This window comes from Pseudorca crassidens, chromosome 16 (genome assembly GCF_039906515.1).
Source record: "Pseudorca crassidens isolate mPseCra1 chromosome 16, mPseCra1.hap1, whole genome shotgun sequence".
In the NCBI taxonomy this organism is placed as follows: Eukaryota; Metazoa; Chordata; class Mammalia; order Artiodactyla; family Delphinidae; genus Pseudorca; species Pseudorca crassidens.
In genome coordinates, this window is record NC_090311.1 from 32,726,788 (window position 1) to 32,754,699 (window position 27,912).

The 27,912-nt window shown below is 42.3% G+C and overlaps 1 protein-coding gene, 1 long non-coding RNA gene and 1 pseudogene across 7 annotated transcripts in view; 2 read left to right on the plus strand and 1 right to left on the minus strand.

Annotated features, from left to right (window-relative positions):
* The window catches only part of PLCE1 (phospholipase C epsilon 1), a 318,708-nt gene that overhangs the window by 128,732 nt on the left and 162,064 nt on the right, over positions 1–27,912 (minus strand). The window lies entirely within an intron of this gene.
* On the plus strand, positions 2,069–3,201 carry LOC137208430 (mitochondrial import inner membrane translocase subunit Tim29-like; annotated as a pseudogene).
* On the plus strand, positions 14,677–26,321 carry LOC137208432 (uncharacterized). Of its 3 annotated transcripts, none has more exons than XR_010935630.1 (4): positions 14,677–14,861; positions 14,996–15,122; positions 16,077–16,261; positions 25,987–26,321. It is a non-coding gene; the product is annotated as an uncharacterized lncRNA (long non-coding RNA). The 3 variants fall into 3 exon arrangements; XR_010935631.1 differs by lacking the exon at positions 25,987–26,321 and adding an exon at positions 20,681–20,882; XR_010935632.1 differs by lacking the exon at positions 16,077–16,261.

The window sequence follows — 27,912 nt, forward strand, 5'->3', positions numbered from 1 at the left end:
AATGAGCGCACTAGATAGAAGCACCAAAGACATTCATTCAGAGGCTCAAAATTATTCCCTTAGCACAAATTCGCTTTGCCTCAGTGGATAGCTCCACCTTCAATCCCTTTCTTCCCACTGACTCTTCTTTGCCTACACAGATATTAGTTTCCCTCATCCTTAAATACAAACCAGTAAAACTTCCCTTATCCCTTAAACTCCAACTAGCCTCACCCTTCATTATGTACCTTCCCTAAAGGGGAGTCTACTTTCCCTGATTCCTTCCTCTGTGAGTATGGCGACCATATCTTCTGATCCAAAAATCGGGCCACGCAGTCTGTTCAAATTAATTAACCAATAAGGATGTGGATGGAACAGAAAAATGGAAACCAGGTCTGTCCTGGGAGCTCCTGTGTTGATTTGGAATACAAAATCATATTTGGTTCTCTCTAAGCTCATATTTGAAAATAATTAAAATAAGGCAGGTACTCAAATCAAGCCTACGTGGCTTCACTCTCCAACTTGCTGAATGGTTGAGAAAGTGACCAGATTTCCCCCAGATTGAGTCAGAATGTAGCCTGAATGATGACAGAGGCAGATTGCAGTTTCTGACACTGATAATTTATGTACAGTGGAATTAACCATATATAGAAAGTCTTCCCAGAATTAACCAGCTCTAAGACATGATTTCAAAGCATAGCACTCTGTGAAGGAAATAAAAGTAACTCCCAAATCTTATGAAACAGCTGCTTATCTAATATGCAAGAGAAGAGATAATGTAATAAAATATGTAAATAACATGATATATTGTAAATCACAATGTATCTTGAGACATGAGTCACATGATGTTACAATGAATGAAGAAGAATCTAGTGATTTGTGGGAAATAGCAATAAAGGAGACCTAAACAAATTTGAATAAAAGAAGAAAAAGAAGCCTGGTAGGTGTAACTCGAATAAATATAGTGGCCCCATGTGTCTCAATATAAGCACGGCATCACACTCAAAGGAAACACAGATCTGAGGTTAGAAACCTTGAAACACAATGTAGACCTTTAGTGTAGGTTTCCTTAAAGCAGGATTACTCGGGGATTTTGTATCATGCACCACAAAGAAACATCCCAGAAATCTTTTGGGGACATATTTTGTGTTCTTCAAGTTCCACATTTAAACAGCAGCTGTTAAAAATACTTCCCGCTTTCTCTCATTCTTGCTGAGCTCCCCTTTCCTATTCACAGGCCACGTTGCCCCAACTCTCAGCTGTAAGTCACCATCAGATCTCCCTCTCTGCAACACGGGCAACTCTATGATGGATTAAAGACCCAGGAGCTCTGTGACCCCTGATCATTCCTCATTATTTGTGGAGCAAAGTTCATTAATCCCACAGGCAACCGTAGTTCTTCTCTTGTGAAAAAATTTTTAGAAAATTTCTGGTGAATATAATTATCGATCTCATTTACAGTCAATGTTTGCTCTCAGCCCCATGTTCTCCAGTTAATAGTTATTCTACAGTAGAATAGGGTCATATCTCTAGACACTCTAGGCAGCCTAACAAAATTTACTGTGAGACACAGTGTCTTCAAGTTCTATTTCCCTGATAACCGAGTTCAGTACTTTATATGGATTAATTTAGGAGGTAGATAGCATTATTATGTGAGGCTCACATAAGGTCACATAAATAATAAGCTAGGAACCTGGGATCTGAATCAGGGTCTTTTTGACTTCAGAGCTCGTGTTCTTGATCACTCAGCATACAACCTCATGTAGCGACAGAATATCACATTGTCATTCTGGATTTTAGATGCATCTCAAGTGATTTAAGTTAGTATAAATCAAATTCTTGTGCTTACTTACTTGCATTGATCTGATAAAATGAACTCTTCAAACTCCAAAGGTAAGGATTTGACCCTAGAGCATGGACAGTTCCCTTCTTTGTTCAGCCTGGAACCATCACATCAATCACTACATTACAACTACATTAGAATGGAGCATATAGAAACTCAAAAGTGCCCTCTCCTTTCCTTCTTATAAATTCATAAGAATGTTCCCATGCTTTAAATGGGTATTTTCCAAAGTGTGCAACACTGAATTTATGCAAAACACCATTCCTTGGTTAATAATTTAGAGACATACTGGGTTAAACAAAGTTAAACAAGCTTTCTTTTTTTCAATTTTAACTGCAGGACTTCTCAGAGCCTTTAATAAATTCCACGAGGGGCATATACTATCACAGCACACAGCAGCTCTCTTCAACCTTGCTATCTCTATATCATTTGCATGGGAATTACAGTCTCCTCAAAAGTTTTGTCAGTGGGGGAAACAGGGCCTCGGGTGCTTGTGGGGTTAGTGGTTCCAAACAACCTTAGTCCCTTTTGGCCCCGAAGCCGCGTTGAGACTGGTGACGCTGCGGCCTCAAAGCCCGGCGTGTGGGCGGGCTGCTCCGGGACTACGCTGAAGCCTGCGGGGACGTGGCGGTGGCGAAGGCCCGACCCGTGCGGGCGGCCGTGTACGGGGGGCTGCTGGGCGGCACGGTGGCCTTTGAGGAGGCGCTGCTCCAGGCGACAGGGACCCTCCTGCTGCTGGCGCCCCGCCACGCGCAACCGTGACTCGGAGGCGTTCGTGCAACTGCTGCTCTGCTGCGGGGCCGCGGCTGCCTGCACCACGTGAGCCCGGGCCCCTTCGACGCCCAGGCCAGCCTCTGCCAGGCCCGCTGCCGCTACCTGTAGCCCGGCTGGGTCGACTTCCTGGACCGGATCCTGGATGTGGGCTTCGTGGGCCGCTGGTGGGTGCTGGGGGCCCGGATGCGCGACTGTGACATCAACGACGACGAGTTCCTGCACCTGCCGGCACATCTGCGCGCCGTCGGGCCCCACCAGCTGCACTCGGAGGCCAACGAGCGGCTCTTCGACGAGAAGTACAAGCCCGTGGTGCTCACCGACGATCAGGTGGGACCAGGCGCTGTGGGAGGAGCAGGTCTTGCAGAAGGAGAAGAAGGACCAGCTCACCCTGAGCCAGGCCGACCCGCTGGTGCCGTCGGAAGTCGTGAGATGAAACCCAGACCAGCCTGGGTCCCGATCGGGCTCTGAGCCCTGGCAGACTGTTGGCCGGGGATTGTGCAGTTGGTGCGAGTGAGCCTCAAACGCCGAGTGACAGAAATAAATTATTTGCACTGTTCTCTCCCTGAGTTTTCACAAAATCGGGGGCCTCCCTCTCACCTGTTGATTGTGAGCTGACGCTAATTCAGAGCCTCCTTGGTCTAGGAGTTGGGGAGAGCAGAGCGACATGCCATGTCACGTTTAGCACTGCCAGTTAGTAAGGCGCTTTAGAAGGAAATAAGCCTTTGTTCACTGGGCTTCACCCTTCCCCTGACTGAGGCATCACAGTTGTTAGGTGACTCCCAAGCTCTCCGAAGAATTTTCAGATTTTTGTTTTAAAATTTGAACTGAAATGTTTATCTTCTATTCCATGAGTAACATTTTTTTTAAATTGATTTTTAAATTGTAGTCTCAGAGGAAACTGGAAAAATAACAGAGACATCCTGTGTACCCTTCCCCCAGCTTCCCCCAAATGGTAACGTTTTCTACAAGCAGTACCAAACACCAGGAGATTGACATTGGGATGACTAAACTTTTTGCAAAAGCAACTTGCTTTTACCATAGGTGTATTGATAGTGATGTTAAAGTGACCTGGAGGGATAGAGCATTTTCTGATCTGGAAATCAATATGGAATCATAGCTTCTGGTTATGTTACACCTCAGTAACCCTGAAAACACAGAATCCTCTGGAAAGGAATATGTTGGTGTACACAGCTGGGTTATAATCGTACTTTTAAAACTAATATTAGAGGAATGAGACTACCTATGTCACTGATGCGGCCCGTGGCTAGTTAATAAACCAGGAGATGAAACCAAAAAATAAAAAAAACAAAGAACCTTAGTCCACCATATTGCCAAAGGCAATATGTAAAGATCTATGTAAAGGTCTAAGGGTGAGAGAGACCATGGCTTATTTAGGAAACTGCAAGTCATTGCCGATGGCTGTAGCATACATTGGGAGAGATGGAGCATCACTGTAGAAAATGAAGGAAGCTTTATTTTCCAGAAGGCACTAGAGAACAGGTGTGGCTCATGAAGGAACAATGGGGGTGGTAGGAGGATCCAAACATATACGTGAAGAAACGTACAGCCTAAACTTTTGGGTCTCCCGGTGGATCTAGGCAATCGCCCCACCTTGAAGGAGGGGAGTCTGGGCCAAGTCTTCCCTTGAGGGATGCTGCTATGAGAGACATCCACTTAATCCTTGGTTCCTTTCTTCCTTTCTGGTGATCAGAAAGCCCTCATCTTGCCTATGAACTGCCATTCCCAGGGGCTGTCCACAAATTGTGCAACCCAGAAATATCCAGAAAAGCCTCTACACTGGATAAGTACTTTTCCTTGATAACTCTTCACCCAATGCCCTGGGTATTGTGGCTTTCATAACTCCCACCCCTGGAATTCTGCTCCCTCCCTCAGGGTTAGCACTTGTTCAGAAACTTTAGTTTAGGTGCAAGCCGTGTAAGAGCCTTGGGCTTGGCCTAGAGCTCAGCAAAACCTGCCACTTCCCATGGATTTCTCTTTTTGCCTTTTGATCCCTATCAAAAGGTCTTTATTGCTGTGTCTCATACGCAAGTCTAGAGTTTACCAAGTAATCTCACAAACTCTCTTAACGTAATATGAGGGAGCCATGATAGGTTGGCATGGCTAACTGTATTTTTCATAAAGCTTGAGTTAAATTGCTACGAGATCTGCTGAAGAATCCAGCTTGTGAGTGGTCAACCCTGGAACTGGTAAAAGCTGAGAGAGAATCAGAGGATTCTGGCTCCTTGCCCAGTACTCGGCATTACACCAAGCTGAGCCTGGGTCACCATGGATGTGCTCTGTGTCCAGGGGCCAGCCTTATTAGCTGCCAATGTATCTCAATGGGGTTAAGACTACACTGATGTTGGGATTCAGTGAATAAGAAAAGATCCTTGTTGATACTGAACATCCTAGGAGAGACGACTGATAAACACTACTATAATATGGGTGGGGGAGGGGAAGATATTGGATGGAGGTTGGAAAGGGGTAGTATTACATAGTTTTTTTTTTTTTTTGCGGTACGCGCGTCTCTCACTGTTGTGGCCTCTCCCGTTGCGGAGCACAGGCTCCGGACGCGCAGGCTCAGAGGCCATGGCTCACGGGCCCAGCCGCTCCGCAGCATGTGGTATCCTCCCGGACCGAGACACGAACCCATATCCCCTGCATCAGCAGACGGACTCTGAACCACTGCACCACCAGGGAAGCCCTACATAGCATATTTTAACTAGAATGCTATTTCCTCAAGTCTTTCTGCAAAAGTCTTCAAAGCTTTACCATCCAGGATGCTCTTGGCTTGGTCACCCTAATCCTTTTCTGGCATCTCAACAAGAGCTACTCACCTAGCTCTTGCACCTCACCATTTATTAGCCCTTTGCACGAAGTAACATATTTTAATTTTTACAAAGAACACTGTCAGGCAAGCGTGATTACCCCCATTCTATAAACGACAAATTGAGGGTCAGAAATGTTAAGCAATTTGTCTAAAGACTCATTGCTACTAAGAGATGGGGCTGGAACTAAAATTCAGCTCTGACTCCAAAAGTCTACCATCTACTATGGTCAACATTTTGAGAGATCTCCTGCAGGAGAGAAGGATTCCCCTGATTTCCTGCTGAGTCTGTTTCTCTGTTTTTCTCTGTTACACACATGCACACACACACACACACAGTCTTTTCCGGGTAGGGAGAGAGGTGGTTGAAAAGTTAGGCAGGATTATACCTTACAGGAATCTGACTTTAATGAAAAATAGAATATAGTACTTGCATTATATTTTGATGGTAGCTTAGTATGTATGTATGTATATATTTACAAAGGTAAAACCTTTGGGAGAACCTGCCACATAGCTCTGCTTCTGAAATGTTATTTTTCATTCTCACTCTCTGTGAGTGGTGGTGTGATGGGCACAGACTTTCTTGGAAGGCAAAACAAAAACTTAAACATGCATACCCTTTGTCTTAGCAATTCCACTTCTGGGATTTTATCTGACAGAAATTCTTGCAAAAATACAGACAAAGTGAGGTAAATTCATAGGTACTAAAATTGAAAATTGAAGTGGAAAAAAAAGCAAGCTGGGAACAATGGAATATGAACCTATTGGAGGAAAAAGAATTTTAAAAATGTAGGTATATGTTTGTATCTGTCTAGTACATACCAAACTAATGAAAGTGTTTATATATTGCACAGTTCTGTTTCATTGAACTTTTTTCTAACGCAGGTTTGACAGTATTAAAAAATATATCAAAATGGTATCTGAAAAATTCATCCAGAGTACAAAATTCTAATCTTCTCATGGGCACAAACTGGTTTGGCATTTGAGCTGCTCAGATCTTTTCCAAATATTGCAATACTGGTTTCGAAAAATTTCTTCAAATTACAATTAGGGAAGAAAGTACGAAAAACTTTTATTATATCTACTCTATACATTTTTCTTTGATTTGAATTCATTTTGTAGACAATCCCTTTATTTTTTTAACTTAAGCACTGGATTCATCAACTCCACATTTAGTAGCCTTTGAGTGATACAATTCCAATTATATAAGATAAGACAGGAGAGGAAGGATGTTGATTTCATTTTATGAAAGATTCAGAGTTGGCTTAAAGACAATCTCAGGCAGAGTTGAAAATTGCTTTCAACAGGGAAGTAATGGGTTTAGAGAAAGGTTAGTTAACTGGTGATTCTTTCTCATTATCTGTTATTGGTTTTCAGAGTAACAATCAATCTTGCAACAAATGTGTCTGGTTTGTCCTCAAAACTGCATGACTTTACAAGTTCACAAAATCAATGAAGCATATTATTTCTAAGTTGTACTTTAAAAAAAAGAAAAAACCAATATGCCTAGGTTGAGAATTAAGCCATATTCAGATAAAACTCCTTATGGGACTGAAGAGCCTCTTAGAAGAAAAAAATCTGACAGAATTCTTATTAATAAAAAGTAACTCTGCACCCTGATTTCCAATGAAATATGAGCTCACTGTGAAAGTATAAAAAATTTAGAGACATATACAGAAGAAAATTAAAATAATCAATAATCCTACACCCACAGATAATCTTGCTAATATTTTTGTTGTAGCATTTCACATTTTTTCTATATATATATATAAAACATTTACAAAATTAGCATCAGAACACATACTTTTTTTCTAAACTTAAAACAAAAACCCAACTTACTCTATAGTGCACATTTCCCCAACTCTAAAACTAGTTTTCTAATATTGGATCTTAATGGCTCTTTAGTAGTCAATGTTATGTTTAACTATTTTTTATTGTTAGAAATAAAACTGTGATAGAATTTGTAAATATACCATTATATGTGCTTATTATGTTTCCAAAAACCTTGAAAGAGAGAAAAATTCCCTGCCCACACTGGGAAATTTCCAGGGAGCAGTAATTTCTTTTCTTTTCACGGCACATTAACCAAATGTTTTAGCAGTCTCTCTCATTGATCACCAATCTATTTCTGATGATTTTGGGTAAACAAAATTAACTGAGCCAAAATTCACATGGTAAGCTATAATAAGATGCCGTGCTTAAGAGGAAAATGGCATTACTGACTCCAAGTTAATAGGAGGGAAACTCTGGAGTGTCAGTGACAATCTAATGCCCTTGTACCCAGCAGCACATTCCTGATGGCCAACCCAGTGGATGTGGCTAGTTCTAGAACACAGCCCAAGCAGGCCACCTGAACTCCAGAGTCTGATCTGGCTGAGCTACTTAAACATATACTAATTACCCTTAAGGGATTCTGTGTCTCTATTTTATAATTATAACCATCAATAATAATAACACTAAATAAATTATAATATTATTAAATATATAATAACCACTACTTACTGTACACTAAGAACTGCACTAAGCTCCCTAAAGAGGTCTCACTCGGTCCTCACAGCACTTTATGCCATAGCACCCTATGCTATTACACCCATGTTAGCTGATGGGGACAGAGGTTACAGAACTTGCTCAATATCACCCTGCGATTAGCGATGGAAGCAGTGCCACATCAGTCTAACACCAAAGTCCAGGCTCCCCAAATCACCACCCTACACTGACTTGAAGGATTTGTTCGTCTCAGTGTTTCTGTACAACTGACAATCAAATGTTTTCCCAGTGGTAGGTAAATGAGGCAGGACTTGGACCAAATGCTTGAGCTGGAAGGACTACATTCAGGAATAGTTGGGACAAATTTTCTACACTTTACAAATCAGGAAGCTATGCCTCCGAGAGGTCAAGCTTCTTGCCCAAGGTCATGGAGCTGATTATTGGCAAAATTGGCCCCCAACTCCCAGTCCAGGGTATTCCCTCTCTACTCCACTGTCTCCCCTACTTGCTGTGGTTAGAACCTCCAGTGCTGTAAACTCTTGGGGGGAATCTCCCCCAGAAGGAGAAAACAGGGAAACAGAGAGTATAATCCAGTGGTTATGAGTGAGGTCCTGGGAGTCACACAAGTGTGGGGCTGCAGCCCACCTCAGGCACTGACTTGTGGCATGACCTCGGGTAAGTTCTCTACAACCATGTCACCGTGATGATAGGGAAATTAAAATGAGAAAATGCATGTAAAACGTTTAGTGCATATTCAGCTCTCAGTAGTTAGCTGTTTTTTATCATCATGAATTCATCATTTGAAAGAGGAAGAAGGAATTCTGGGGCCTTTGATCTTAGAAGCCAGATGGAGAGACTTAGTCATATATCAAACCATTTCAGGCTATGGAAAGTTTTGCTTTGTTTTTATAACCTGCAACTTGTACCCTCTGGTGTGGTGCCCACCAATAATCAAACATTTTCAAAAAATCCTCATTTATTCATATGAAAAGAAATATTCATCACATCTTGCCATGCATTGTAGTAATGCATTGATTACTTATTGATTCCTGCAAAAAAGGCAGCTGGAATTTTGATAGGGATTGCACTGAATCAGTAGATCACTTCGGGGAGTATTGCCATCTTAACAATATTAAGTTTTAAATCCATGACCACAGGAGATCTTTCCATTTATTGATGTCTTTTAAAATTCTTTCAACAATGCTTTGTAGTTTTTAGTGCACAAGTCTTGAATTTCTTTTGTTAAATTTATTCTTAAGTATTTTATTATTTTTGACGCTGTTGTAAATGAAATAGTTTTTGTAACTTCACTGTCAGATTGTTCATTCATGGCTAGTGTATAAAAATACAACTGCACTTGTATCTTGCAAACTTGCTGAACTCATTTATTAGTTCTAATAGTATTTTAGTAGATTCCTTAGGTTTTTCTATATACGATATCATGTTATCTGATAATAGAGATAGTTTTACTTCTTTGTTTCCAGTTTGGATGCCTTTTATTTCATTTTCTTGCCTAACTGCCCTGGCTAGAGCCTCCAATAAAATATTGAATAGAAGTAGTGAGAATGGATATCTTTGTCTGGTTCCTGATCTTAGGTGGAAAACTCTCAGTCTTCCACTATTATGCATTATGTTAGCTGTGGGTTTTTCATAGATGCACTTTATCAGGTTAGGGAAGTTCCCTTCTGTTCCTATTTTGTTGAGTGTTTTTACTGTAAAAGGGTATTGGGCTTTGTCAAATCATTTTTCTGCATCTATTGAGAAAATCATGTGGTTGTTGTCCATTATTCTATTAATATAGTGCATTACTTTGATTTTCATATGCTTAACTGTACACTCATTTTATATTAATATATTGTGTGTGTAAGCACAGTCTAACTGAGAAGAGCTTTGTATGAGACCAGCAGACATTTATTGTCTAACTGCAGTTCTGACCCTAACTTGGACCTGTACATTGGACAAGAACAGATGGCAAACTGGGACATGGCTGTAACCATGACTCCAAATCACAAACACTCTGATATTTTTAAAAATTATGTTTGTTTTAAAGAAAGGAAATATATATTTTAAAAATTCATGTTGAAAATGTACTCTTCATTATTGTTTGTTATTATAATCACATTTTCAACCTGTGACGATATGAGCATCAATTAAAATAGCTCTATGACTTAAGAGAAAACTTGTGCGTGTTATTTCTGATTTAGAACATATTATTGCAGAACTGACCTGTACCAGACTTTGGGTAGGTCAAAGTCACTTAATAAGAAAAACACATACCGACCTGGAATTTTTTTTCCCATAAAAGGCAACACTAATGGTACTGACAGCATTACTTGCTAACGTTTTATTAAGTATCTCCTTTAGTCCTATCAGTGACTCTGGTCTGACTATGATTAAGTATTCCATTTTACAGCTGAAGAAACTCAGAGAGGCTAAGGAACTTGCCTAAATATTCACAGGTAGTTACGTAGTGATGCCAGGATTCTGACTTAGACTCATTTGACTCCAAAGTCCATTCTCTTCACCATTTCTTGTACTCTAGGTACCAGAGTTAAATTTATGCACGAACTCAAAACTCATTTCCCCTTTTCAACTAAAGTGGGACCAAAACCTGGAAGGCATTAGGATTCACCATGTCCCACTTGTTGACCAAATGCTATTTCAAGTCAAGTACTCAGTAGGTACTTACCATGTGAATTCAACCTATGGGATGTATCTAATCTAGTAGTGGACAAGGCTGTACAGGAACTGCTTTGTATTTAATTATGCAATTAATAGCTTTTTGACTATGTTTGATGATTTAAGCAGATCTTTGCTGACAAAGTCAAAGCCACATTTAACAGGAAAAAAAAAAAAAAAGCTATGCCAAAGTGGCTAATGATAGATTTGAGGACATTATGATTTGGTGCATTAAAATCACCATGCCATTGTCATGTAGAGGGAGCCTGGTAATCTACAAGTCTAAGCCCCACACCATGGACCTCCCCTGAGTCCTGGCTCAGGACACTACAGGATCTTGGCTCTCCCCTTACCTCTCCAGCAACGGCACTGGCTTCTGAGTCTCCTTGCAGCTCCTGAGACTGAACTCTACAGTCTCAGTTCTCTCATCTCTCTTTCCTAGAAAAGCTCATCTCAAGCTGCAGCCATCACAGCTAAGCAGATGACTTTGCAAATGTGTAATTCCAGTTCTGACCTCTCCCTCAGCTCCAATCCTGATGCTTCTATTCGGAGTGTCTATGTGAACATCCCAGCACCTCAGAGTCAAGCTATGCAAACTGGATCTAACTTTGCCCTTTCTTTTTAGGGCGCCACCTTTACTTCCCCAGATCCAAAATCTTGGAGGCATCTGTTATTCCTCCATGTCCTGGGCTGATTTTGCACCCACTCGTCCACCAGTTATTTCCAGAATCAGTCCCTTCCATCCCATTTTCACTGCTTTCTCTCAATTCCCACCTGCATGGATATCTGCATCAGCCTCTTGACTGTCCTCTACTCTGAGATACTGAGAGGAATCCTCACAAAAGCCTTCTTAGACCAAAGCCTAGGGGATAAGTAAGGCCATTTGGCTCTGTGAAGTGATGTCCATGATGGCAGTGGGAGGTGGAAGAAGGGTGAAGGCAGCCCAATAAAATGTGGAAAGAAAACACACACAGGTTTCATCATGTCTTGGAGAGACCTCATAATTCCTTCCTGAGGTCAGTTCCCCTCTGATTTGGTATAAAACAGTCATAGGACCTGGAATAACAACTGTCATCCTCTGTCAGAGCAGCAGAGACAAAGGAGGTACTGGTGCCCATACCTGGACATAAACAGTTCAGACTGCCCAGCCTCTGTATCTGTGACCCTGAGCCGGAGTGCTGCCAGCTCTGACTGGGCAAACTAGGGCTGCATGCCTGGGAGCGTTGGGCACCTTCATTCTCATGCCTCCCACCAGAGGCATGTGGTAAGGAGGTGGTGAAGGGGGAGCCCTAGGCTTCACATGCAATGCGGGAGAGCGCTCAGGTGCCCGGGCTCTGAAGTGGGACAGAACCAAGCCCAAATCCCACTCAGCCACCCTCTAGTTGCTTAACCCTGTACTTAATCTCTCAGAGTGGAGCAGGCCATCTGCTCAGCTTCCTGTGAACTCCCAGCTGGAAGGAGTACAAAACACCAGTAAAGAAACAAGAAGATGGGGAAAATCAATTTTCTTAAACTCCTTAGAAGTGAAATATCATACGTGGTTGGGACAAATACTCTGGCAAACCTCTGAAGTTGGAAGGGGGTGGGATCACTATGAAGTCCCCAAAATGCCTTTCAAAACAGAGACACCCACTTAGCCTAACCATAGGGCCTTGGTTTGTGGACAGGGACAGGCAAGCTGGGGGCCAGAGGGAATAGCTCAGGACAACAGCAGGTAAAGCCACCAGCTATCTTCCCCCTTCTCAAGCTCTTCTTAAGCAACTGGAATTTGTAGGGGTACCAATTTATGGCCCCTAAGTCTCAGTTTTCTTATCTTTGAAATGGGGATCACGAGCCTACCTCACCAGGTTGCTTTGGGAATTACATGATGTGTACACAAAACAGTATAGTGGCTGGGCCATTAATAGAAGACCTACATGTTTCCACATGAACTCTGGGAAGGTTGTCATATGCCCAAGGAATGTGTTATTATTTACTTGTTTATAAGCACATGAGAGTTGGCAAAGGGAGAGAATAGGTCATTAATACACAAAGGACATGTGGCTTTTCATGCTGTTGAAGGCCCAATTACTTACTGGTCTGTTATTTCTTTCAGGGTGACTTCCTTTTTGTCTACAGTTACGGATATAAATATAAATAATACAAAGAGATTTTATTTTTTAACAGCTGGTGGATCATATCTAATCACTCTGTAAGCTCTTCACCTGAAGGAACCCAACTGGACCCTTGCCCTCTCTGAAGGAAGAATCCTCTCTGGCCACTCTGAGTGAAACTTACAGCTGTTGACCACCAATCCTGGGCACCAAAGAGAACTCTCAAACATCTTTGTCAATGGGAAAGACCTGCGGTCTTTTCAAGGTGACCTTGAAACTGAATGAGACCAAGGGATTGAGGACAGAAGGCAAGGGAGAAAAGAGTGTTTGCACCATTAGTGAGTGGCACAGCTAGCACTGAACCCAGGATTTTTACCTAGGAATTTTGTTGTTGAAATAATGCAGATTCTGATTCAAGAGGTCTTGGTGGGGTCTGAGATTTCTTCTGGTTCTGGGACCACATTTTCAATTGCAAGAGGGTTGGTGTTGCTAAAGCACTTAGAACAGTTTATGGCATGTAGTTCCTGATTCAATAAATGATAGTTATTATTGTTTCTATTACTCGCACTGGTTGAGTTACGTGTAGCTCTTAGAAATAGGGCAAGTGCCTTTGGGTTTAGAAATCCATTTTCTGGGGACTTGATTGGCTCAGACCAGTGCCCCAGGGTTCAAAGACGGACTCAAATAGGCTGGTGAACTGACCACACCAAGCTTTGAAGATGCCTTCTGAGCCAAAGATTAGAGCTTAAGGGGAAGTGGAACCAACAAACAGGAGAACATTTTTTAAAAGGCTGCCTCCTGTGTGTGGCAGCAACCAAAGGGTGCTGCCGCAGGATGGGGCTCTTGTTCTGTGTGCAGCAGGTGGGCTTCCCGCTCCAAGACCAGGCGTAGGCCTGGCATGGAAGCTTTTGGCCCTCAGAGGATGAGTTAGTTCTCCTTAGGCAAAGGTGTGTGACACAAAAGCCATGAGATACAGAAAGGTCCCTTGAGGAGGCTTCCAGAGGTAATCTAGAGTCTTGTTACTCAACATGAGGGTCTTGGCCATCAGCAACTGCATCATTTGGGAATGTTCTGGAAACTCAGAATCTCAGTCCCTGCCCCAGACCTAGTAAATCCAAATCTGCATTTTAGCAAAGTCCCAAGGAGATTCAAATGCACATTACTATTTGAGAAGCACTGCTTTGATGGAGTTTCATTGTAAGTAGGGTGGCCACAGGGAAAGAAGCATCCAGATATAGCAGAAAATAAGCCCATTGACTTCACAAACCCACACCCAGGACCACAATCATAGTCATTACTTATCATCACAATTATTTGCAGCAGTTAACAACAACAGCTTACAGTTTATAAATGGCTTAGAGTCAGGAAATTGAATGCCCCTACATTGCTTTGATTTATAGGATAAGCCTATTATTTCCACTTTGTGGATACAGAAAACTAAGGTTCAGAGAGACTGAATAATCAAATAATCAAAAATTCATTTTCAACATAGGAGCCGAAATTACAATTATGTTATTCCACCATAGGTCACTTCATAAATACATGGTTTCTCATTAATTTGTACTAAATTGAGCAGTAGAAGAAGTTAGTCTTAATAACAATATTTTTAAAGCAATGCAGGCTTTTTGCTTTTAGGTCCAAAGTAATAAAGGTACAAGAGTAACCTTTTTAAAAAACAATACCACCAGAATTTATGTCCAAGTTAAACACTAAGCAGTCACCTTTGGGTATGATATATGTGATACAAAGGTGCTCTGGGTAGCCCTGGTCCTTTCTTGGTGCTGTTTTCAGAGTCTGTAGTACTGTTGTTTGGACCTCCTATAGCTTATGTTTCTATCTGCAACTCCCTCCCGGCAGGACGCCTGCAGAGAGGAGAGTTTAGTAACTGTCACTGAATGAACAGATGGAGAGATTGATAAACACAAAGGAATGTGACACAGCCTAAGGCCAAAGGAATCTAAGTCCTGGGCTTCCCCCTCCCCCCACTGTGGACAGATGAGAAGGTTCTGGAAGGGATGTGGCATCCATGTCGGCAAGGAGACTTTTCCTCAGATAGCTAGTGTAATCTCTCCAAGTCCACCAGACATTCAGACAGAAGCAAGGAAGAGAAGAATAGGAAGTCCTTCAAATGGAATCCACTGGCAAGGCTGATCTTTGTGACCCACTTTTGATATATGAGGTAGTCTGTGCTTTGCTGAACATGTCTGTTACTGGACATCTGTATGTCCATCCCATCCCCTATCCACTTCCCTCCCTTTCCCTTCTTCTATCTCTTTTTCCTCCCTCATATCCTTCTATCCTTTTTTTTTTTAGAGGAAGACTTTGCATTCAAAAAAAATTCCAATTTTCTCACAGCTGAGGCAGAGAAGGAGAAAAAGGAATTTACCTGTGTATGATCCACCTGAGCTAACTGGGAAGATGAGAGAGACCTTCGAGGCAGGTGAGGTGCTGTTGGTGGTTGATGCAGCCTGGAATCGTGGGAAGGGATGGGGGTGGATGGGAGAAATGAGCTCTGAGGGCAAGAGCCAGGAATAGCTCTGTCTGGACCCCCATCCTCCTGAGGTCTGCCTTGACCCAGGGGCCACCTGCAGCTCCAGATGGCCTCCAGACGAGGGCACCCTCCCCAGCTCCATTTCCCACAGTTCCCTCCATGCCCCCTCCCTCTTGCCAAACCTGACCCCTTGCTATTCACTTCGGAGAACCATCCTGATCTAAGCCTCTGTTCTTGCTATTTCTGGAATGTCTTATTTGCTCCATCTCCACCTTTTTTTGTTTATTTGTTTTGGACAGTGCGCTAATCACTTTATATTCATTAGGTTCATTGATTTTATCCTGTTATAATTTTCTGAGGCAAGTATCTGCATTGTCCCCATTTTACAGGCAGGATGATACAACTTAGAAAGGTTAACAGAAAGGTTAAGTAATCTGCCCCAGGTCACACAGCTTGTCTGTTGTAGATCTGGGATTTAGGTATGTCTGTTACCAAAGTGCACACTCTTAATCACTAATTTTTGCCTCATATGTGTCACAGTACAGTGTAACCACATATTCGAACGTCAGTCTTTCTGTCAACTAAATCAATGACTCCTAGAGATGAAGGACACTGCCTTTTTTCATTGTTTTCATCCCTGGCTAGGACAAAGCCATGGCCAGCACTCAGCACATGTTTTCATAGTGTGTTATATTACCTTATATTTCCTAGAGGTGGGCTAGAGACAGGGTAAGAGCTTAAGAGGTTGGGAACTTACCAAAACCCTGTCTATGGAAAATGTGAATGCTCTCTGGAACTTTTCCAATCCAGTTCCTGAACATGAAACACACTTCCAGATGGTCTAACTTGGGCTTTAACATCTCATTAGCAGAAAAAAAAAAAAAGGTACTGTATATGTTTTAGGTTCAGAACACAATCCATTTCTGGGTTTGCAACTGAGGTGTTGAGAGATGCTACAGAAAAGGACAAAGACCAAAGAGCACGCAGTTATATCAGACTGGAGTGAATCAGTGAAACAAGATATTAACCCACTTGAAGACCCCTGAGGCCTCCAGCCTTTCCCCTTGGATAACTCTGAAAGGCGTCCAGTGAGTTCCAGTTTGGGCAGGGGTTTGTTTATTCTGCTTGGTTCAAATCAGGGCTATGGATCCCTCATGGTTTTCATGTCCCTAAAGGTTTTCCACATTTGGGCAAGATCTGTGCTTTATGGAAGCCCGAGGAGGCCCCGCTCCCAGCCCCTTGGGCTGAGCCGACTGCGTCACCCCTTGGCACAGATGCAGAGGTTTTCACAGTGGGGCTGTGTCATAGTAAAAATGCCTCCATTCTTAACCAACCGTAATTTTTATTACATTTCATTTTTCTCCCCATGATGCTAAATTTTCATGACCAATCTTTTTCCGGTAAGCACTGCCCTGTGCCAACGAAAATTGTGTGGGTTCACACTGGCTTCTGGCCCTTTACTTTGAGTGCACCATTCCTGATCCGGGAATACTCATGCAAGTTTGTAACTACTACTCTCCCTCCTTCCGAGGGTGTCCCACCTCCAGGCTCTTGACCTATACCATGTTTTTGTTGGTCTCTCCTTCCTAAAATTCAACCTGCTTAAGAGCCTCTGATGGCTTTCTAATGCTTTAGGTCCAAATTTTCACTTTGTTCTCTCCAAATTGTGACCACATCTACCAAATTAGCCTTACGCCTCACTGCATCCGCCCACAGATCATTGCTGAGAATCACTTCCTCATTGTTTCCCAGGCGCTGTGCTCATTCCCACCCTGTACTTTATCTCGTGCCTGGAATGAGACCCCCAGCAGAAGCCAGTTCAAAGAAGACTTTCCTGCTTCCAGCCCAGCCTCCTAAACCCATGAACTGAAATCCTCCCTAGCATACCATCCAGGGCACACAAATGTAGCTGTCTGCAGGGTCAGACGGGTGAGGAAATGAGACTTGAGCTGGGAGGGAGACAACCCAGTGGCGGGGCCAGGTATATGGGAGAGCAAGCTGGTGTGTCTTGCCTGGGGGTGTGCATGCACCAGGGCCAGTGCAAGGGGCCAAGGGAGAATGGTGGCCCAGAGGTGTCAGAAAAGCCAGAACTCCACATTTTAATGCAAAATTTCCTAATGTAAAAAAAATACTGCAGCTGTCAAAGAAAAAGCCACATAGCCTGAATTTGGCCCACAAGGGAGTTTTTGCTCTCCTGGTCAAAGCAAGACACTGCTATGACTCAACACTCAGTGAGTTTGGCTTGGGGTGGGGGAGTGTTAACAGTCCCCCTGGGCCTGCAGGGGGGAGCGTCTTCAATCCCCCTTTCTAGTCCACACCATAGCCTGTCTTCTAAACTTCTTGGAATACAGTTCCCAGAAAGTAGAGAAAGCTGGGTCACTAGGTTATTCCTCCTTTGCCCACCTCCTCAGAACAACCACACAGCACTACAGCTCATACAAGCTGCGTCTCTCTTTCAGAATATCATTTATTTTCAGATTCAATAGCCTCGATGGTTTTAAATGTAAACATTTTTATTTGGGGGTAAAGAGGCCTAGAGAGGCAGTGTAAGTGGGGGCATCTCTAGTTGATTTTTGTCAGAATCATCCTTTTGAAAGAGAAATCCTATTGTGTCTCTTCTTCTGTTTAAAACTCTCTGATGGTTTTCCATGGCTCCTAGGGATACAGACAGGAGCCCTTAACAAGACCCTGCACTATCTGGTAGTTTGTTTTGCCTCTCTGTGGCTTAGTTTCTTCACATGTAAAAATGTAAGTCTTAAATTAGATAATATTAAAAAAAAAAACAAAAAAAAAAACACTTCTGAGAGTGCCTGGCCCACAGTGAGTACCCAGTACCTGTTAGCCTTTGTCACTCAGAGTTCTCCTGACTTTTCTGAGGAAACCTGCAGATCTGCACCCTCCACTCAAACCTCAAACTTGCCATACTCCCGGCTGCCATGGGGCCTTTGCACAAATGATTACTTCTGCCTCGAACACTCTTCCAGCTCCCCTTCTCTTAGTTAATATCTATTGGACCTTTAGCCCTCAGTGGAAACATCATTGCTTTCTCTGCCTGGGTTTAATCCCCCTTTTAGAGGGTCTCACACAGTCATGGCCCTTTCCCTGGTAGCATGTACCATGGCCACAACTTGTCATTTATTTTTGTAATTACATGATTCCCTACTGGTCTTTAAGCTCCATGTGGGTAGGGAAAATGTCTGTTCTATTCTTAATACCTGGCAGTGCAGATGTTTAATAATACTTGCAAGGTAAATGAATTTCAACCACTAGCAGCCTGTTCTTGGTGTGCTGGGGTATGATGACCACAGAGAAGAGGGCCTTCCCCAAAGATAGAGAGAAAATAGGGGCTCCTCTCTCAGCGTGAGGGCTGTGGAATGGAGATGCCCTCATCTCTTTGCTCAGGAAAGAGACCCCAGACCCTTCAAAGCAGGGCTAATGCAGAGACTGGAGCCTCTCCTCTTTACTCCTTTTCTCTTTTCTCAACAACAGTGTGGGTCCACTTTGCAGAGATAAAGCCCTAAGGAGCACTTGCCAACAGGCCCAGGGGTATGAGGGCATATAGAGCAGTGACAGAACCAGACGACAGAGAAATCATTCCATGGCTGTCTGCCTCACTGTGGGATAGGGCAGGACTTTCCTGCTCAGAGGCCTATGAAGATCAAATACGCCTTGTGTGGCTCTCATATGGTCTGTCTTCTGCCATATACCTTTAGTCACATACTGAGCAGGGCTGGGACCAGCCCAAATGATTTTTGTAAATGATGTTTGAAAAACAGCCATTGCTGGTAAGTTAACCTTAGATATTCGTGATGCTCACAGGCTCAAATCAGATGGGTTCAAATGTGCTCTTCTGGTTTTATTTAGTACAGGTAACTGTGTGTTAGCCTAGAGTTGTGCACAGGTATTCATTTACTCATTCATTCACTCAACAAATATTTTCTGAGACTTCCTCTCCCGTTTGGTTGATTCTGTGCTATGACTGCTGACTCAGCTGTAGAAGGGAAAAGCCTTCCACCCACCCCCATAGGTACCCATATCAAAGAATGCCTGAAATAGCCTTGAAGTCCTTGGAGGTCTCTAGGTCAAGGAGACAGCAGGTACACAGAGAAGTGATCAATTTTGTAGTCAGACGGACCTGTGTTCAAATTGGGGGTTCCATGTTGTACTTATACATGTATGTACACACACACATGCTCAGGACAGGCTGAGATTTGAGTGGGAGATAAAATTGGAGGGTTTCCTAATGGTTAAGAACTTGGATTGGGAATCAGACAGACTTGGGACCAAATGCTGGGTTTGCCCCACTAAGCCCAGTTAAAGGTTTTGGTTCTAGAGTCGGCAGTCCATAAGCTCAGATCTTATGAGCTGCCAGAGTCTCTGAAACTTTTTATGCTCTCAGTTCCCCTCCATGTTCTCAGATCATCCACAATATCTGCTTGAAATGGATTTTAGATGTCTGCTTATTAATGTAAAAATGTGTTTCTCTGTATAAACTGGGGACCCATGACTGTTACCAAGGGTGTTTCTGGTGACTGTAAAATTCACAGGTAGAGCCTCAGAGAGGTTGAAGCATCCATTTGTTCAGGCTATCATAGGATCATTTATGGGATTAATATTATAGAAATTGTTCTCTAAAAAGTTTGTTGTTATAATGAAATACAGAGCTAAAAGACTTAAAATACCAAATATGTACATATTTCCAGTTGGCAAAACATTTTAGACCTTCCAGAAGATGGTAAAATCTTCTGTTAGAATTTAGTCCATTGAAAACTAAACACTCTTAAAATGCCCTCTTACTACTTTAACTGTACTAGTTAAGTTTCTTGGTTTTAAGACTCAATTCTGACAGAAGTTTAAATAATGACTCAGACTATCCTGAGATCTTCTCTTTTTTTCCTCTTAAATATTTGCTACTGACCCACATGTTATTATAAACAAATTATAAGCATTTTCCATTATGTTCTATAAATGTTCCCATGGACAAGAATTTTCATAGCTCATTTAAATGAGGTTTTTGTTCGTTAAACAATTTAAAACACTCAAGAGGATTAGGTACACGTACTGAAAAAAATCTCATTTAATTTTATTGTAAAGAGTAATCCATCCATCTTCATAAAAATGTACAAATTCTAACTTGAACACTAAATTTTATACCAATCTTAGTAGACATGGTGCCCAATCCCAGGAATAAATGCTTAGCATCTTTTCTACTCTGGAGGGAAGAGAGATGATATAAGCAGAGAATGAAGCTGAAACAACAGAAGCATCATAATATAGGTGAGGGCTTGTTTTCCTTGGTTAAATAGATATTCACATTTCTCCAGGCTCTAAAATGGTTTTAGAAACCTCAGACTTCACTCAAGATGGTACAGGGACTTCCCTCTGAGCCCCTACATCCTGTTCTTATCTCAACTACAGCATTTATTTACGGTCCTAAAATTGCATGTATACCTGTCCATCTCCTCCACTATCAGGTGACTTTGTCTTATTCACTGTTTTAACCTCAGGGCCTAACACCGTGCTTGGCACATAGAAGATGCTCGACAAATATTTGTTAAATGAATTAATGAGTGGCCTGATGCATGAGTCCTAAGGCAAACCATACAGAGGGGCAGCCTCCAGCCTCTAGATACCTCCTTTCAAGTGTCCCGTAAGATGCTACTTCTCTGAGCCCATAGCCAGGGAGACCTGGCTAAGAGCAGAGACTTACGGCTACCAGGGGATAAGGTGGCGGTGGGAGGGGGGGTACGGGGGAAAGATAAATTGGGAGATTGGGATTGACATAGACGCACTACTATATATAAAATAGATAACTAATAAGAACCTGCTGTATAGCACAGGGAACTCTACTCAATACTCTCTAAGGGCCTATATGGGAAAAGAATTAAAAAAAAAAAGAATGTGCATATGTACTGATTCACTTTGCTGTACACCTCAAACTAGCACATTGTAAATAAACTATATGCCAATAAAAATTAAAAAAAAAAATAAGAACAGTGGAGGGCTGGCATTTCACAGTGTTGGCAAAGGGTGGCAGCAATCATCATTACCACCATCATCACCCTCAGCATCACATCATCACTGTAACATTTACTGAACACAAATTAGATGCCAGATACTACGCTAAGTTCTTCATATACATTATCTCATTTAATCCTCAGAACAACTCTGTGAGGTTGTTGCTCTTATTCCTGCTTTAAGGTGGCAGACACTGAAGCCTAGAAAGGAAAAGTCACCTATTCAAGATGACACAGTGTTGAAGTCAAGACTCGAACAAAAGAAAGAATGATGCTCCTGTTCATATCTTTTAACCATGAAGCAACTCAGAGGCTGAGAGTCCTACGGGACAAAGAGAGCCCCAGATAATACTTGTCTTATTGATTCTGAGCCCCTCTCTCTGCTTGCTTCAACAAAGCCTCTGTCCCCCTTCTCATTTGAATGTGAGCCCCAAATGGTCTTCATTATGGCTGCAGAAAACAATACCATTGGAAACAAGCGGCTTGAATCCATCAGTCTTCACACAGGTTCCAAATGCCTCTTTTTAAACATCACTCATGTAGTAGGTGCACATGGAAATTAACATTCAAATAGTAAGGATGGATAGGAGGTGACAAGTAAGAGGCCTCTCTTGGAGGTAACCATTTTTGCATGATTCTGTCTATTCATTGGCAGTTATCTCCTAACTGTAAAAAAGATTTTCATCCCATTTAAAAATATATATTCTCTTCCCTTTCAAGAAGAATACTTTTTTTTTTTTTTTTTGCGGTACGCGGGCCTCTCACTGTTGTGGCCTCTCCCGTTGCGGAGCACAGGCTCCGGACGTGCAGACTCAGCGGCCATGGCTCACGGGCCCAGCCGCTCAGAGGCATGTGGGATCTTCCCGGATTGGGGCACGAACCTGTGTCCCCTGCATCGGCAGGCGGACTCTCAACCACTGCGCCACCAGGGAAGCTCAAGAAGAATACATTTAATCACCTCGATGAAAGATGAGGAATTTGGCCCATTCTCCTCATTACTGCAAGTTATATTTTTTTAGTTTTATTTTTCTATTGGTAACTGTATGTTTCAGCTTTAAATACTATTCTTAATCTTCTCTCTTTACATTTCAATTTAAATGTATTTCTTAACTCCCCCAAGGTTATCCATCTGCTCTTTATCCTTCTCTAAACCTTCCTCTTTCGGGATCAATGTGGTGATTTCTTTTCTTTTTTTTAACATCTTTATTGGAGTATAATTACTTTAAAATGGTGTGTTAGTTTCTGCTTTATAAAAAAGTGAATCAGTTATACATATACACACACATCCCCATATCTTCTCCCTTTTGCATCTCCCTCCCACCCTCCCTATCCCACCCCTCTAGGTGGTCACAAACCACCGAGCTGATCTCCCTATGCTATGCGGCTGCTTCCCACTAGCTATCTATTTTACCTTTGGTAGTGTATATATGTGATGTCACTCTCTCACTTTGTCCCAGCTTACCCTTCCCCCTTCCCATATCCTCAAGTCCATTCTCTAGTAGGTCTGCATCTTTATTCCCATCTTGTCCCTAAGTTCTTCATGACCATTTTTTTTTTAGATTCTATACATATGTGTTAGCATACAGTATTTGTTTTCCTCTTTCTGACTTACTTCATTCTGTATGACAGTCTCTAGGTCCATCCACCTCACTACAAATAACTCAGTTTCGTTCCTTTTTATGGCTGAGTAATATTCCATTGTATATATGTGCCACATCTTCTTTATCCATTCATCTGTTGATGGACACTTAGGTTGCTTCCATGTCCTGGCTATTGTAAATAGAGCTGCAGTGAACATTTTGGTACATGACTCTTTTTGAATGATGGTTTTCTCAGGGTATATGCCCAGTAGTGGGATTGCTGGGTCGTATAGTAGTTCTACTTTTAGTTTTTTAAGGAACCTCCGTACTGTTCTCCATAGTGGCTACATCAATTCACATTCCCACCAACAGTAATGCAGCGATTTCTTATTCCAGTTTGTTTTGGGAAAACATTTACTTACTGACGTTGAAAAGTCACCTTTTAGGACTTTTTGATTTAAAATAGTTATGAATTCAGTTTTATACGTGGTATGCAAGCTTTGGGAAGAAGGCTTGGAATCCAGTTACTGTTGTTTCTTTGGGTATAGAGTTTCAAGTAACTATCTTGCAAAATGAGTTTCAGGAATATGGCCCACTCTGAGTTTCTGTAACTAGGACTTGACATTTTTATGATCAGCTCAAACAGAGGAACTCCAAGTGACTGGGTTGCTGTCCTCACCAACCATCTTTCTGAATTCAACGTTAGGATTTAACCAACCCTTAATTTCTTGATTTCTTAAAGCGATGGGAAGGATGGATGGGCATATGATCCAATAATTCTATTAATTTTTGCCATTAGTAACACGATGGAAGGATTTGAAATTATTTTTTTAAAGATAAATTCATGGTCATCTTAAACCTAACTCCGTTTAACCCCACTACACCCATTCAGCCTCCACATTCTATTAATTCTACTTCTTACTCACACCTCTCTGCTGCTTCCCAAGGATTTAGGCTCTTTGGTACAGTGAACAGTCTGTGCACGGCACAAAAGTCCTTACCCGAGTGGAGGGGAGGTCCGAGATCCAGCCCGCATGCTGTGCACTAAATGATATGTGTGGGTATGAGCCTGCATCACCCTGCAGAGAGTGAGGAGGGGGCCTTTTCGTAATTTTTACCAATTACTAAATGTGCCAGCAGCACCCTACCTTGCCTTAGCAACAGCCTCCTAAATGCCTCCAGTTCTCACTGCTCTTTCCTTCCATCCACCTTCCACACAAAACATACTCACCTGAAGTATCAGAGACCCTAATTCGGTAGGTTTGGGGGTGAAGCCCAGAAAGCTATACTTTGGACACTCAGGCTGGGCAATTCCGATGCAGGTGGGCTAAGGGTGACACTCTGAGCAGCCCCACCCAACACTGCAGCCAGATGGATCTTTCTAAAAACACAGTCTGCTCACATCACACGCTTCCTTAGAACCCTTCAGTGTCTCTCATTACTTACAAGGTAAAAGCCAAGCTCTTTATCATAAAATACAATCCCATGGAGACGTATTTTCTCCCCCCAGCCCAGCTCATGCCTTCCTACTTACTCCCTGCATGCCCCAAGATTTGGCCAGAACAGCCTGGTAGACCAGCAGTCCCTGAACACACCGTGCCTTTTCCTGTCTCATGCCTTTACACCTGGGTGCCTCGTTCCCTCTGCCAGTTACCATCAGTTCCCCTATCTGTCCCTGGCCCTCCCAGAGGAGTCAACACCCCAGGTCTCTATTCCAACCTGGCAGACCTCTCTCTTCACAAAGCCCAGCTGGGGTCCACTGCGGAAAGAACAGGAGATTGTGTTTTTAATGAGGTAGTAAGCTAGGAGTGAATGGGCTGATACAGTTAGGGGGGCTCTGCACCCCCAGAGGCAACAGTGTCTGAGGAGGAGGGGAGAGGAGTTCAGACAGGGAGCAAGAAAGACCCCAGAGATAACTCTGCAACCATTCCAGCACCTTGCACTGACAGTAGGTTTTGAGACACTGAATATAGCTTTTGTTCCTGCTTGGAAACTTCCTGAATGTATTTGTATTTTCATTTTGTATGAGTCTGATATGTTAGTGCAAACTATAGGTAAATTAGTGTTTTCTTTCTTTGGTTCTAAAATGATCTCATTCAGTTAAGTGTTGCAAGGAGCAATGATTACACGTTCCTTGATTCTGTGAACACATCTGCCACTGGAATCCACAAAGGTTTACGGACTGTCTGTTCTGTGCCCGGTCCTGTGCCAGGCAAGGTGTTTGTGGGAGAGGAGGATGGGGCCGAACAACTAAAACAAAGCGGAAATGGACAGTGCCATTGGAGAGCTGCAAACATGTCTCCCACACGGCTGTGAGCAAAGGCCTTGGAGAAGCTTGACCTGGGTTGGCTGCACACACTTACTATCTGGGTGACCTTGGGCAAGTCACTTAACCTCTATGAGCTTCAGTTTCCTGGTGCTAATATTTCTTCCTAACAGGATTGTCAAAAAGACTGTCTTAATTTCTTAGTGCTGTCGTAACAAAATACCACCACTGGGATGGTTTAAAACAATGCAACTTTATTCTCAGTTCTAGAGGCTAGAAGTCCAAAAGCAAAGTGTTGGCAGGGCCATGCTCGCCCTTGGACTCTGGTCAGAATCTTTCCAGCCTCTTCCTAGCTGCCGGTGGTAGCCGGCAGTTCTTAGCATTCCTTGGTTTGCAGGTGCATCACTCCAATCTCTGCCTCTATAATCACATGGGTGTTCATCCCAGAATGGTCTGTCTTCATCTCTTCTTTGGATAAAGGAGACCAGTCACTGGGTTTAGGGCCGATTCTAACTGAAAGTGACCTCATCTTAACTTGATTACATCTGTAAAGATCTTATTTCCAAATAAAGTCCCATCTGTAGGAACTGGGGTTTGAACTTCAACATATTTCTTTCAAGGGACACAAGTCAACCCACAATAAGGACTAAATGAAATAATGCAGATGAAGGGCTTGGTGCACTGCCTGAATCACAGTAAGCACTCAACAGGCTGTCTGGTTTCAAGTGCTCCATCACGGACTATCTGTGTACACCTAGGCAAGTTTCTTCATGTCTCTGGGTCTCCTAGTAGACAGTACCTCCCTCCTTGGACCATTGACTAGTCAATGAAATCACACATATAAAGCATTCAGAGTAACACCTGGCACCAAGCAAGAACTAAAAAATGTTCACAACTATTGCTATAATTCTAATTTTAATCCTTCCCTTTACCCAACTTTCTCTTTACAGATGGAAGAGTTTAAAATTTCAGAGAGGGGCTTCCCTGGTGGCAAAGTGGTTAAGAATCGCCTGCCAATGGAGGGGACATGGGTTCGAGACCTGGTCTGGGACGATCCCACATGCTGCTGGAGCAACTAAGCCGGTGCGCCACAACTACTGAGCCTGCGCTCTAGAGCCCGTGAGCCACAACTACTGAGCCCATGAACCACAACTGCTGAAACCTGCGTGCCTAGAGTCCATTCTCCATAACAGGAGAAGCCACTGCAATGAGAAGCCCGCAACGAAGAGTAGCCCCCGCTCACTGCAACTAGAGAAAGCCCGCGCGCAGCAACAAAGACCCAACTCAGCCAATAAATAAATAAATTAATTAATTAAAAATAAATAAAATAAAAATTCAGAGATATCAGTAATGGGGATGTCATCTTGAAAAACTTAAAAAATAAATGTAATTCCTCTGCTTCACCCTCCTTCTCCCCCAAAAGACACACAATTGTTTCGACTCAAGAAGCATCATGTCTCCAGTAATATCTGAGGCAGGTAACTTCACTCTTCACTGGAGCTTTGGAGAAGCTCCCCCTGGTTATAAGCATGGGTGTGGAGTCACACTCCTCAGTCACACCTGAGCATGTTTAGGTACATCTCGACATGGAGTCACACTCCTGGATGACACCTGGCTACCTGTGTCCCAAGGCAGAGGGCTTTTGTCTTGTGCCTACCAAACTTCCCAGCCCAGTGAGCTACAGACCCCACCATCAACTGACTAGCCTTGCACTTTATGAATCTCTTGAGGGTAGTAAGGGCTACCTCAGTAGACCTGAAACCTAATATTACATCTTCTCTGGAGTGAGAAATATTATTTTACAAGTTGAAGGCTTCCAGATGTGATCTTTCACATTCTTCCCAGAGGTGACACGGCCCTAGGGCATAGTGGGCAGTGAATGAACACTTTTTAGTTGATTAACTGGCACAAAAACATACCCCAAGTTACATTAAAGCATACTTTAACATCAAAGGAATAATTTCAAGGTCACAAAACTAGTAAGTCAGAGGATTTCTTTAAATACACTTAAATCTTGGAATTAGAACTATGGACATGCCTTCCCTTGCCTGGTAGGCATGTAAAGGGTAATTGTTTTGATTATGAGGAAGTCAACCAGGACAGCCTTAATAAACTAAATTATTTATGAGGTACAAGCACATAGTTCAAATGTGTGTGTGTGTATTCCTATTAGGACGTCTTATTTTTATACTCAAAGGCATTTACTTTAGAAGAAGACACAAATAGAACATACTTATTGCAGTAGAAGAAAATAAGTTGAAAATTTATTAGACCTTTCTATCAGAAACAGAGTACCCCCATTTTCAAATAAGAATATTACATCTGTAGGGCAGTTTTTGTTTTCATATTGATATTCTATTTATAGTCTATATATGATGGATAACTTTGTTTATTAATAGCTATTCTATACCTACACATACCCAAACTGGTTAAAAATGAGCACTGTCTACTACATAATTTAAATATGGGTAACCATGCTTTGTCCTGATAATATATAAATATTTAATCCTTTAATTTACAGACTTACTTAGGAACAATTTGAGAAGGAAAAATTGAGTTTAATGTACTAAATTTATTATATTGGCTGATACAATACGCACATTTGAAAACATTTAGCCTCCTTATATTGAAAAGTCCTCCCCTTCTCACTACTTTTTTTACTTTTGCTATTTCAGTGCTTTACATTACTATCAATTATCTTATTCTTTTCTCTTGCTTTTTACTTTATTGTGATTTTGTAATTTTTAGTAGGGAGTACAATGGAAAAAAAGAAACAACAGCAGGTGGATTTAGAAAATGCATTCCTGATTATTGAAGTTAATAATTCTTTTGGCTGCCACTGCTATACAGAGTTGGTCCTGGGATTCTAACAAGGT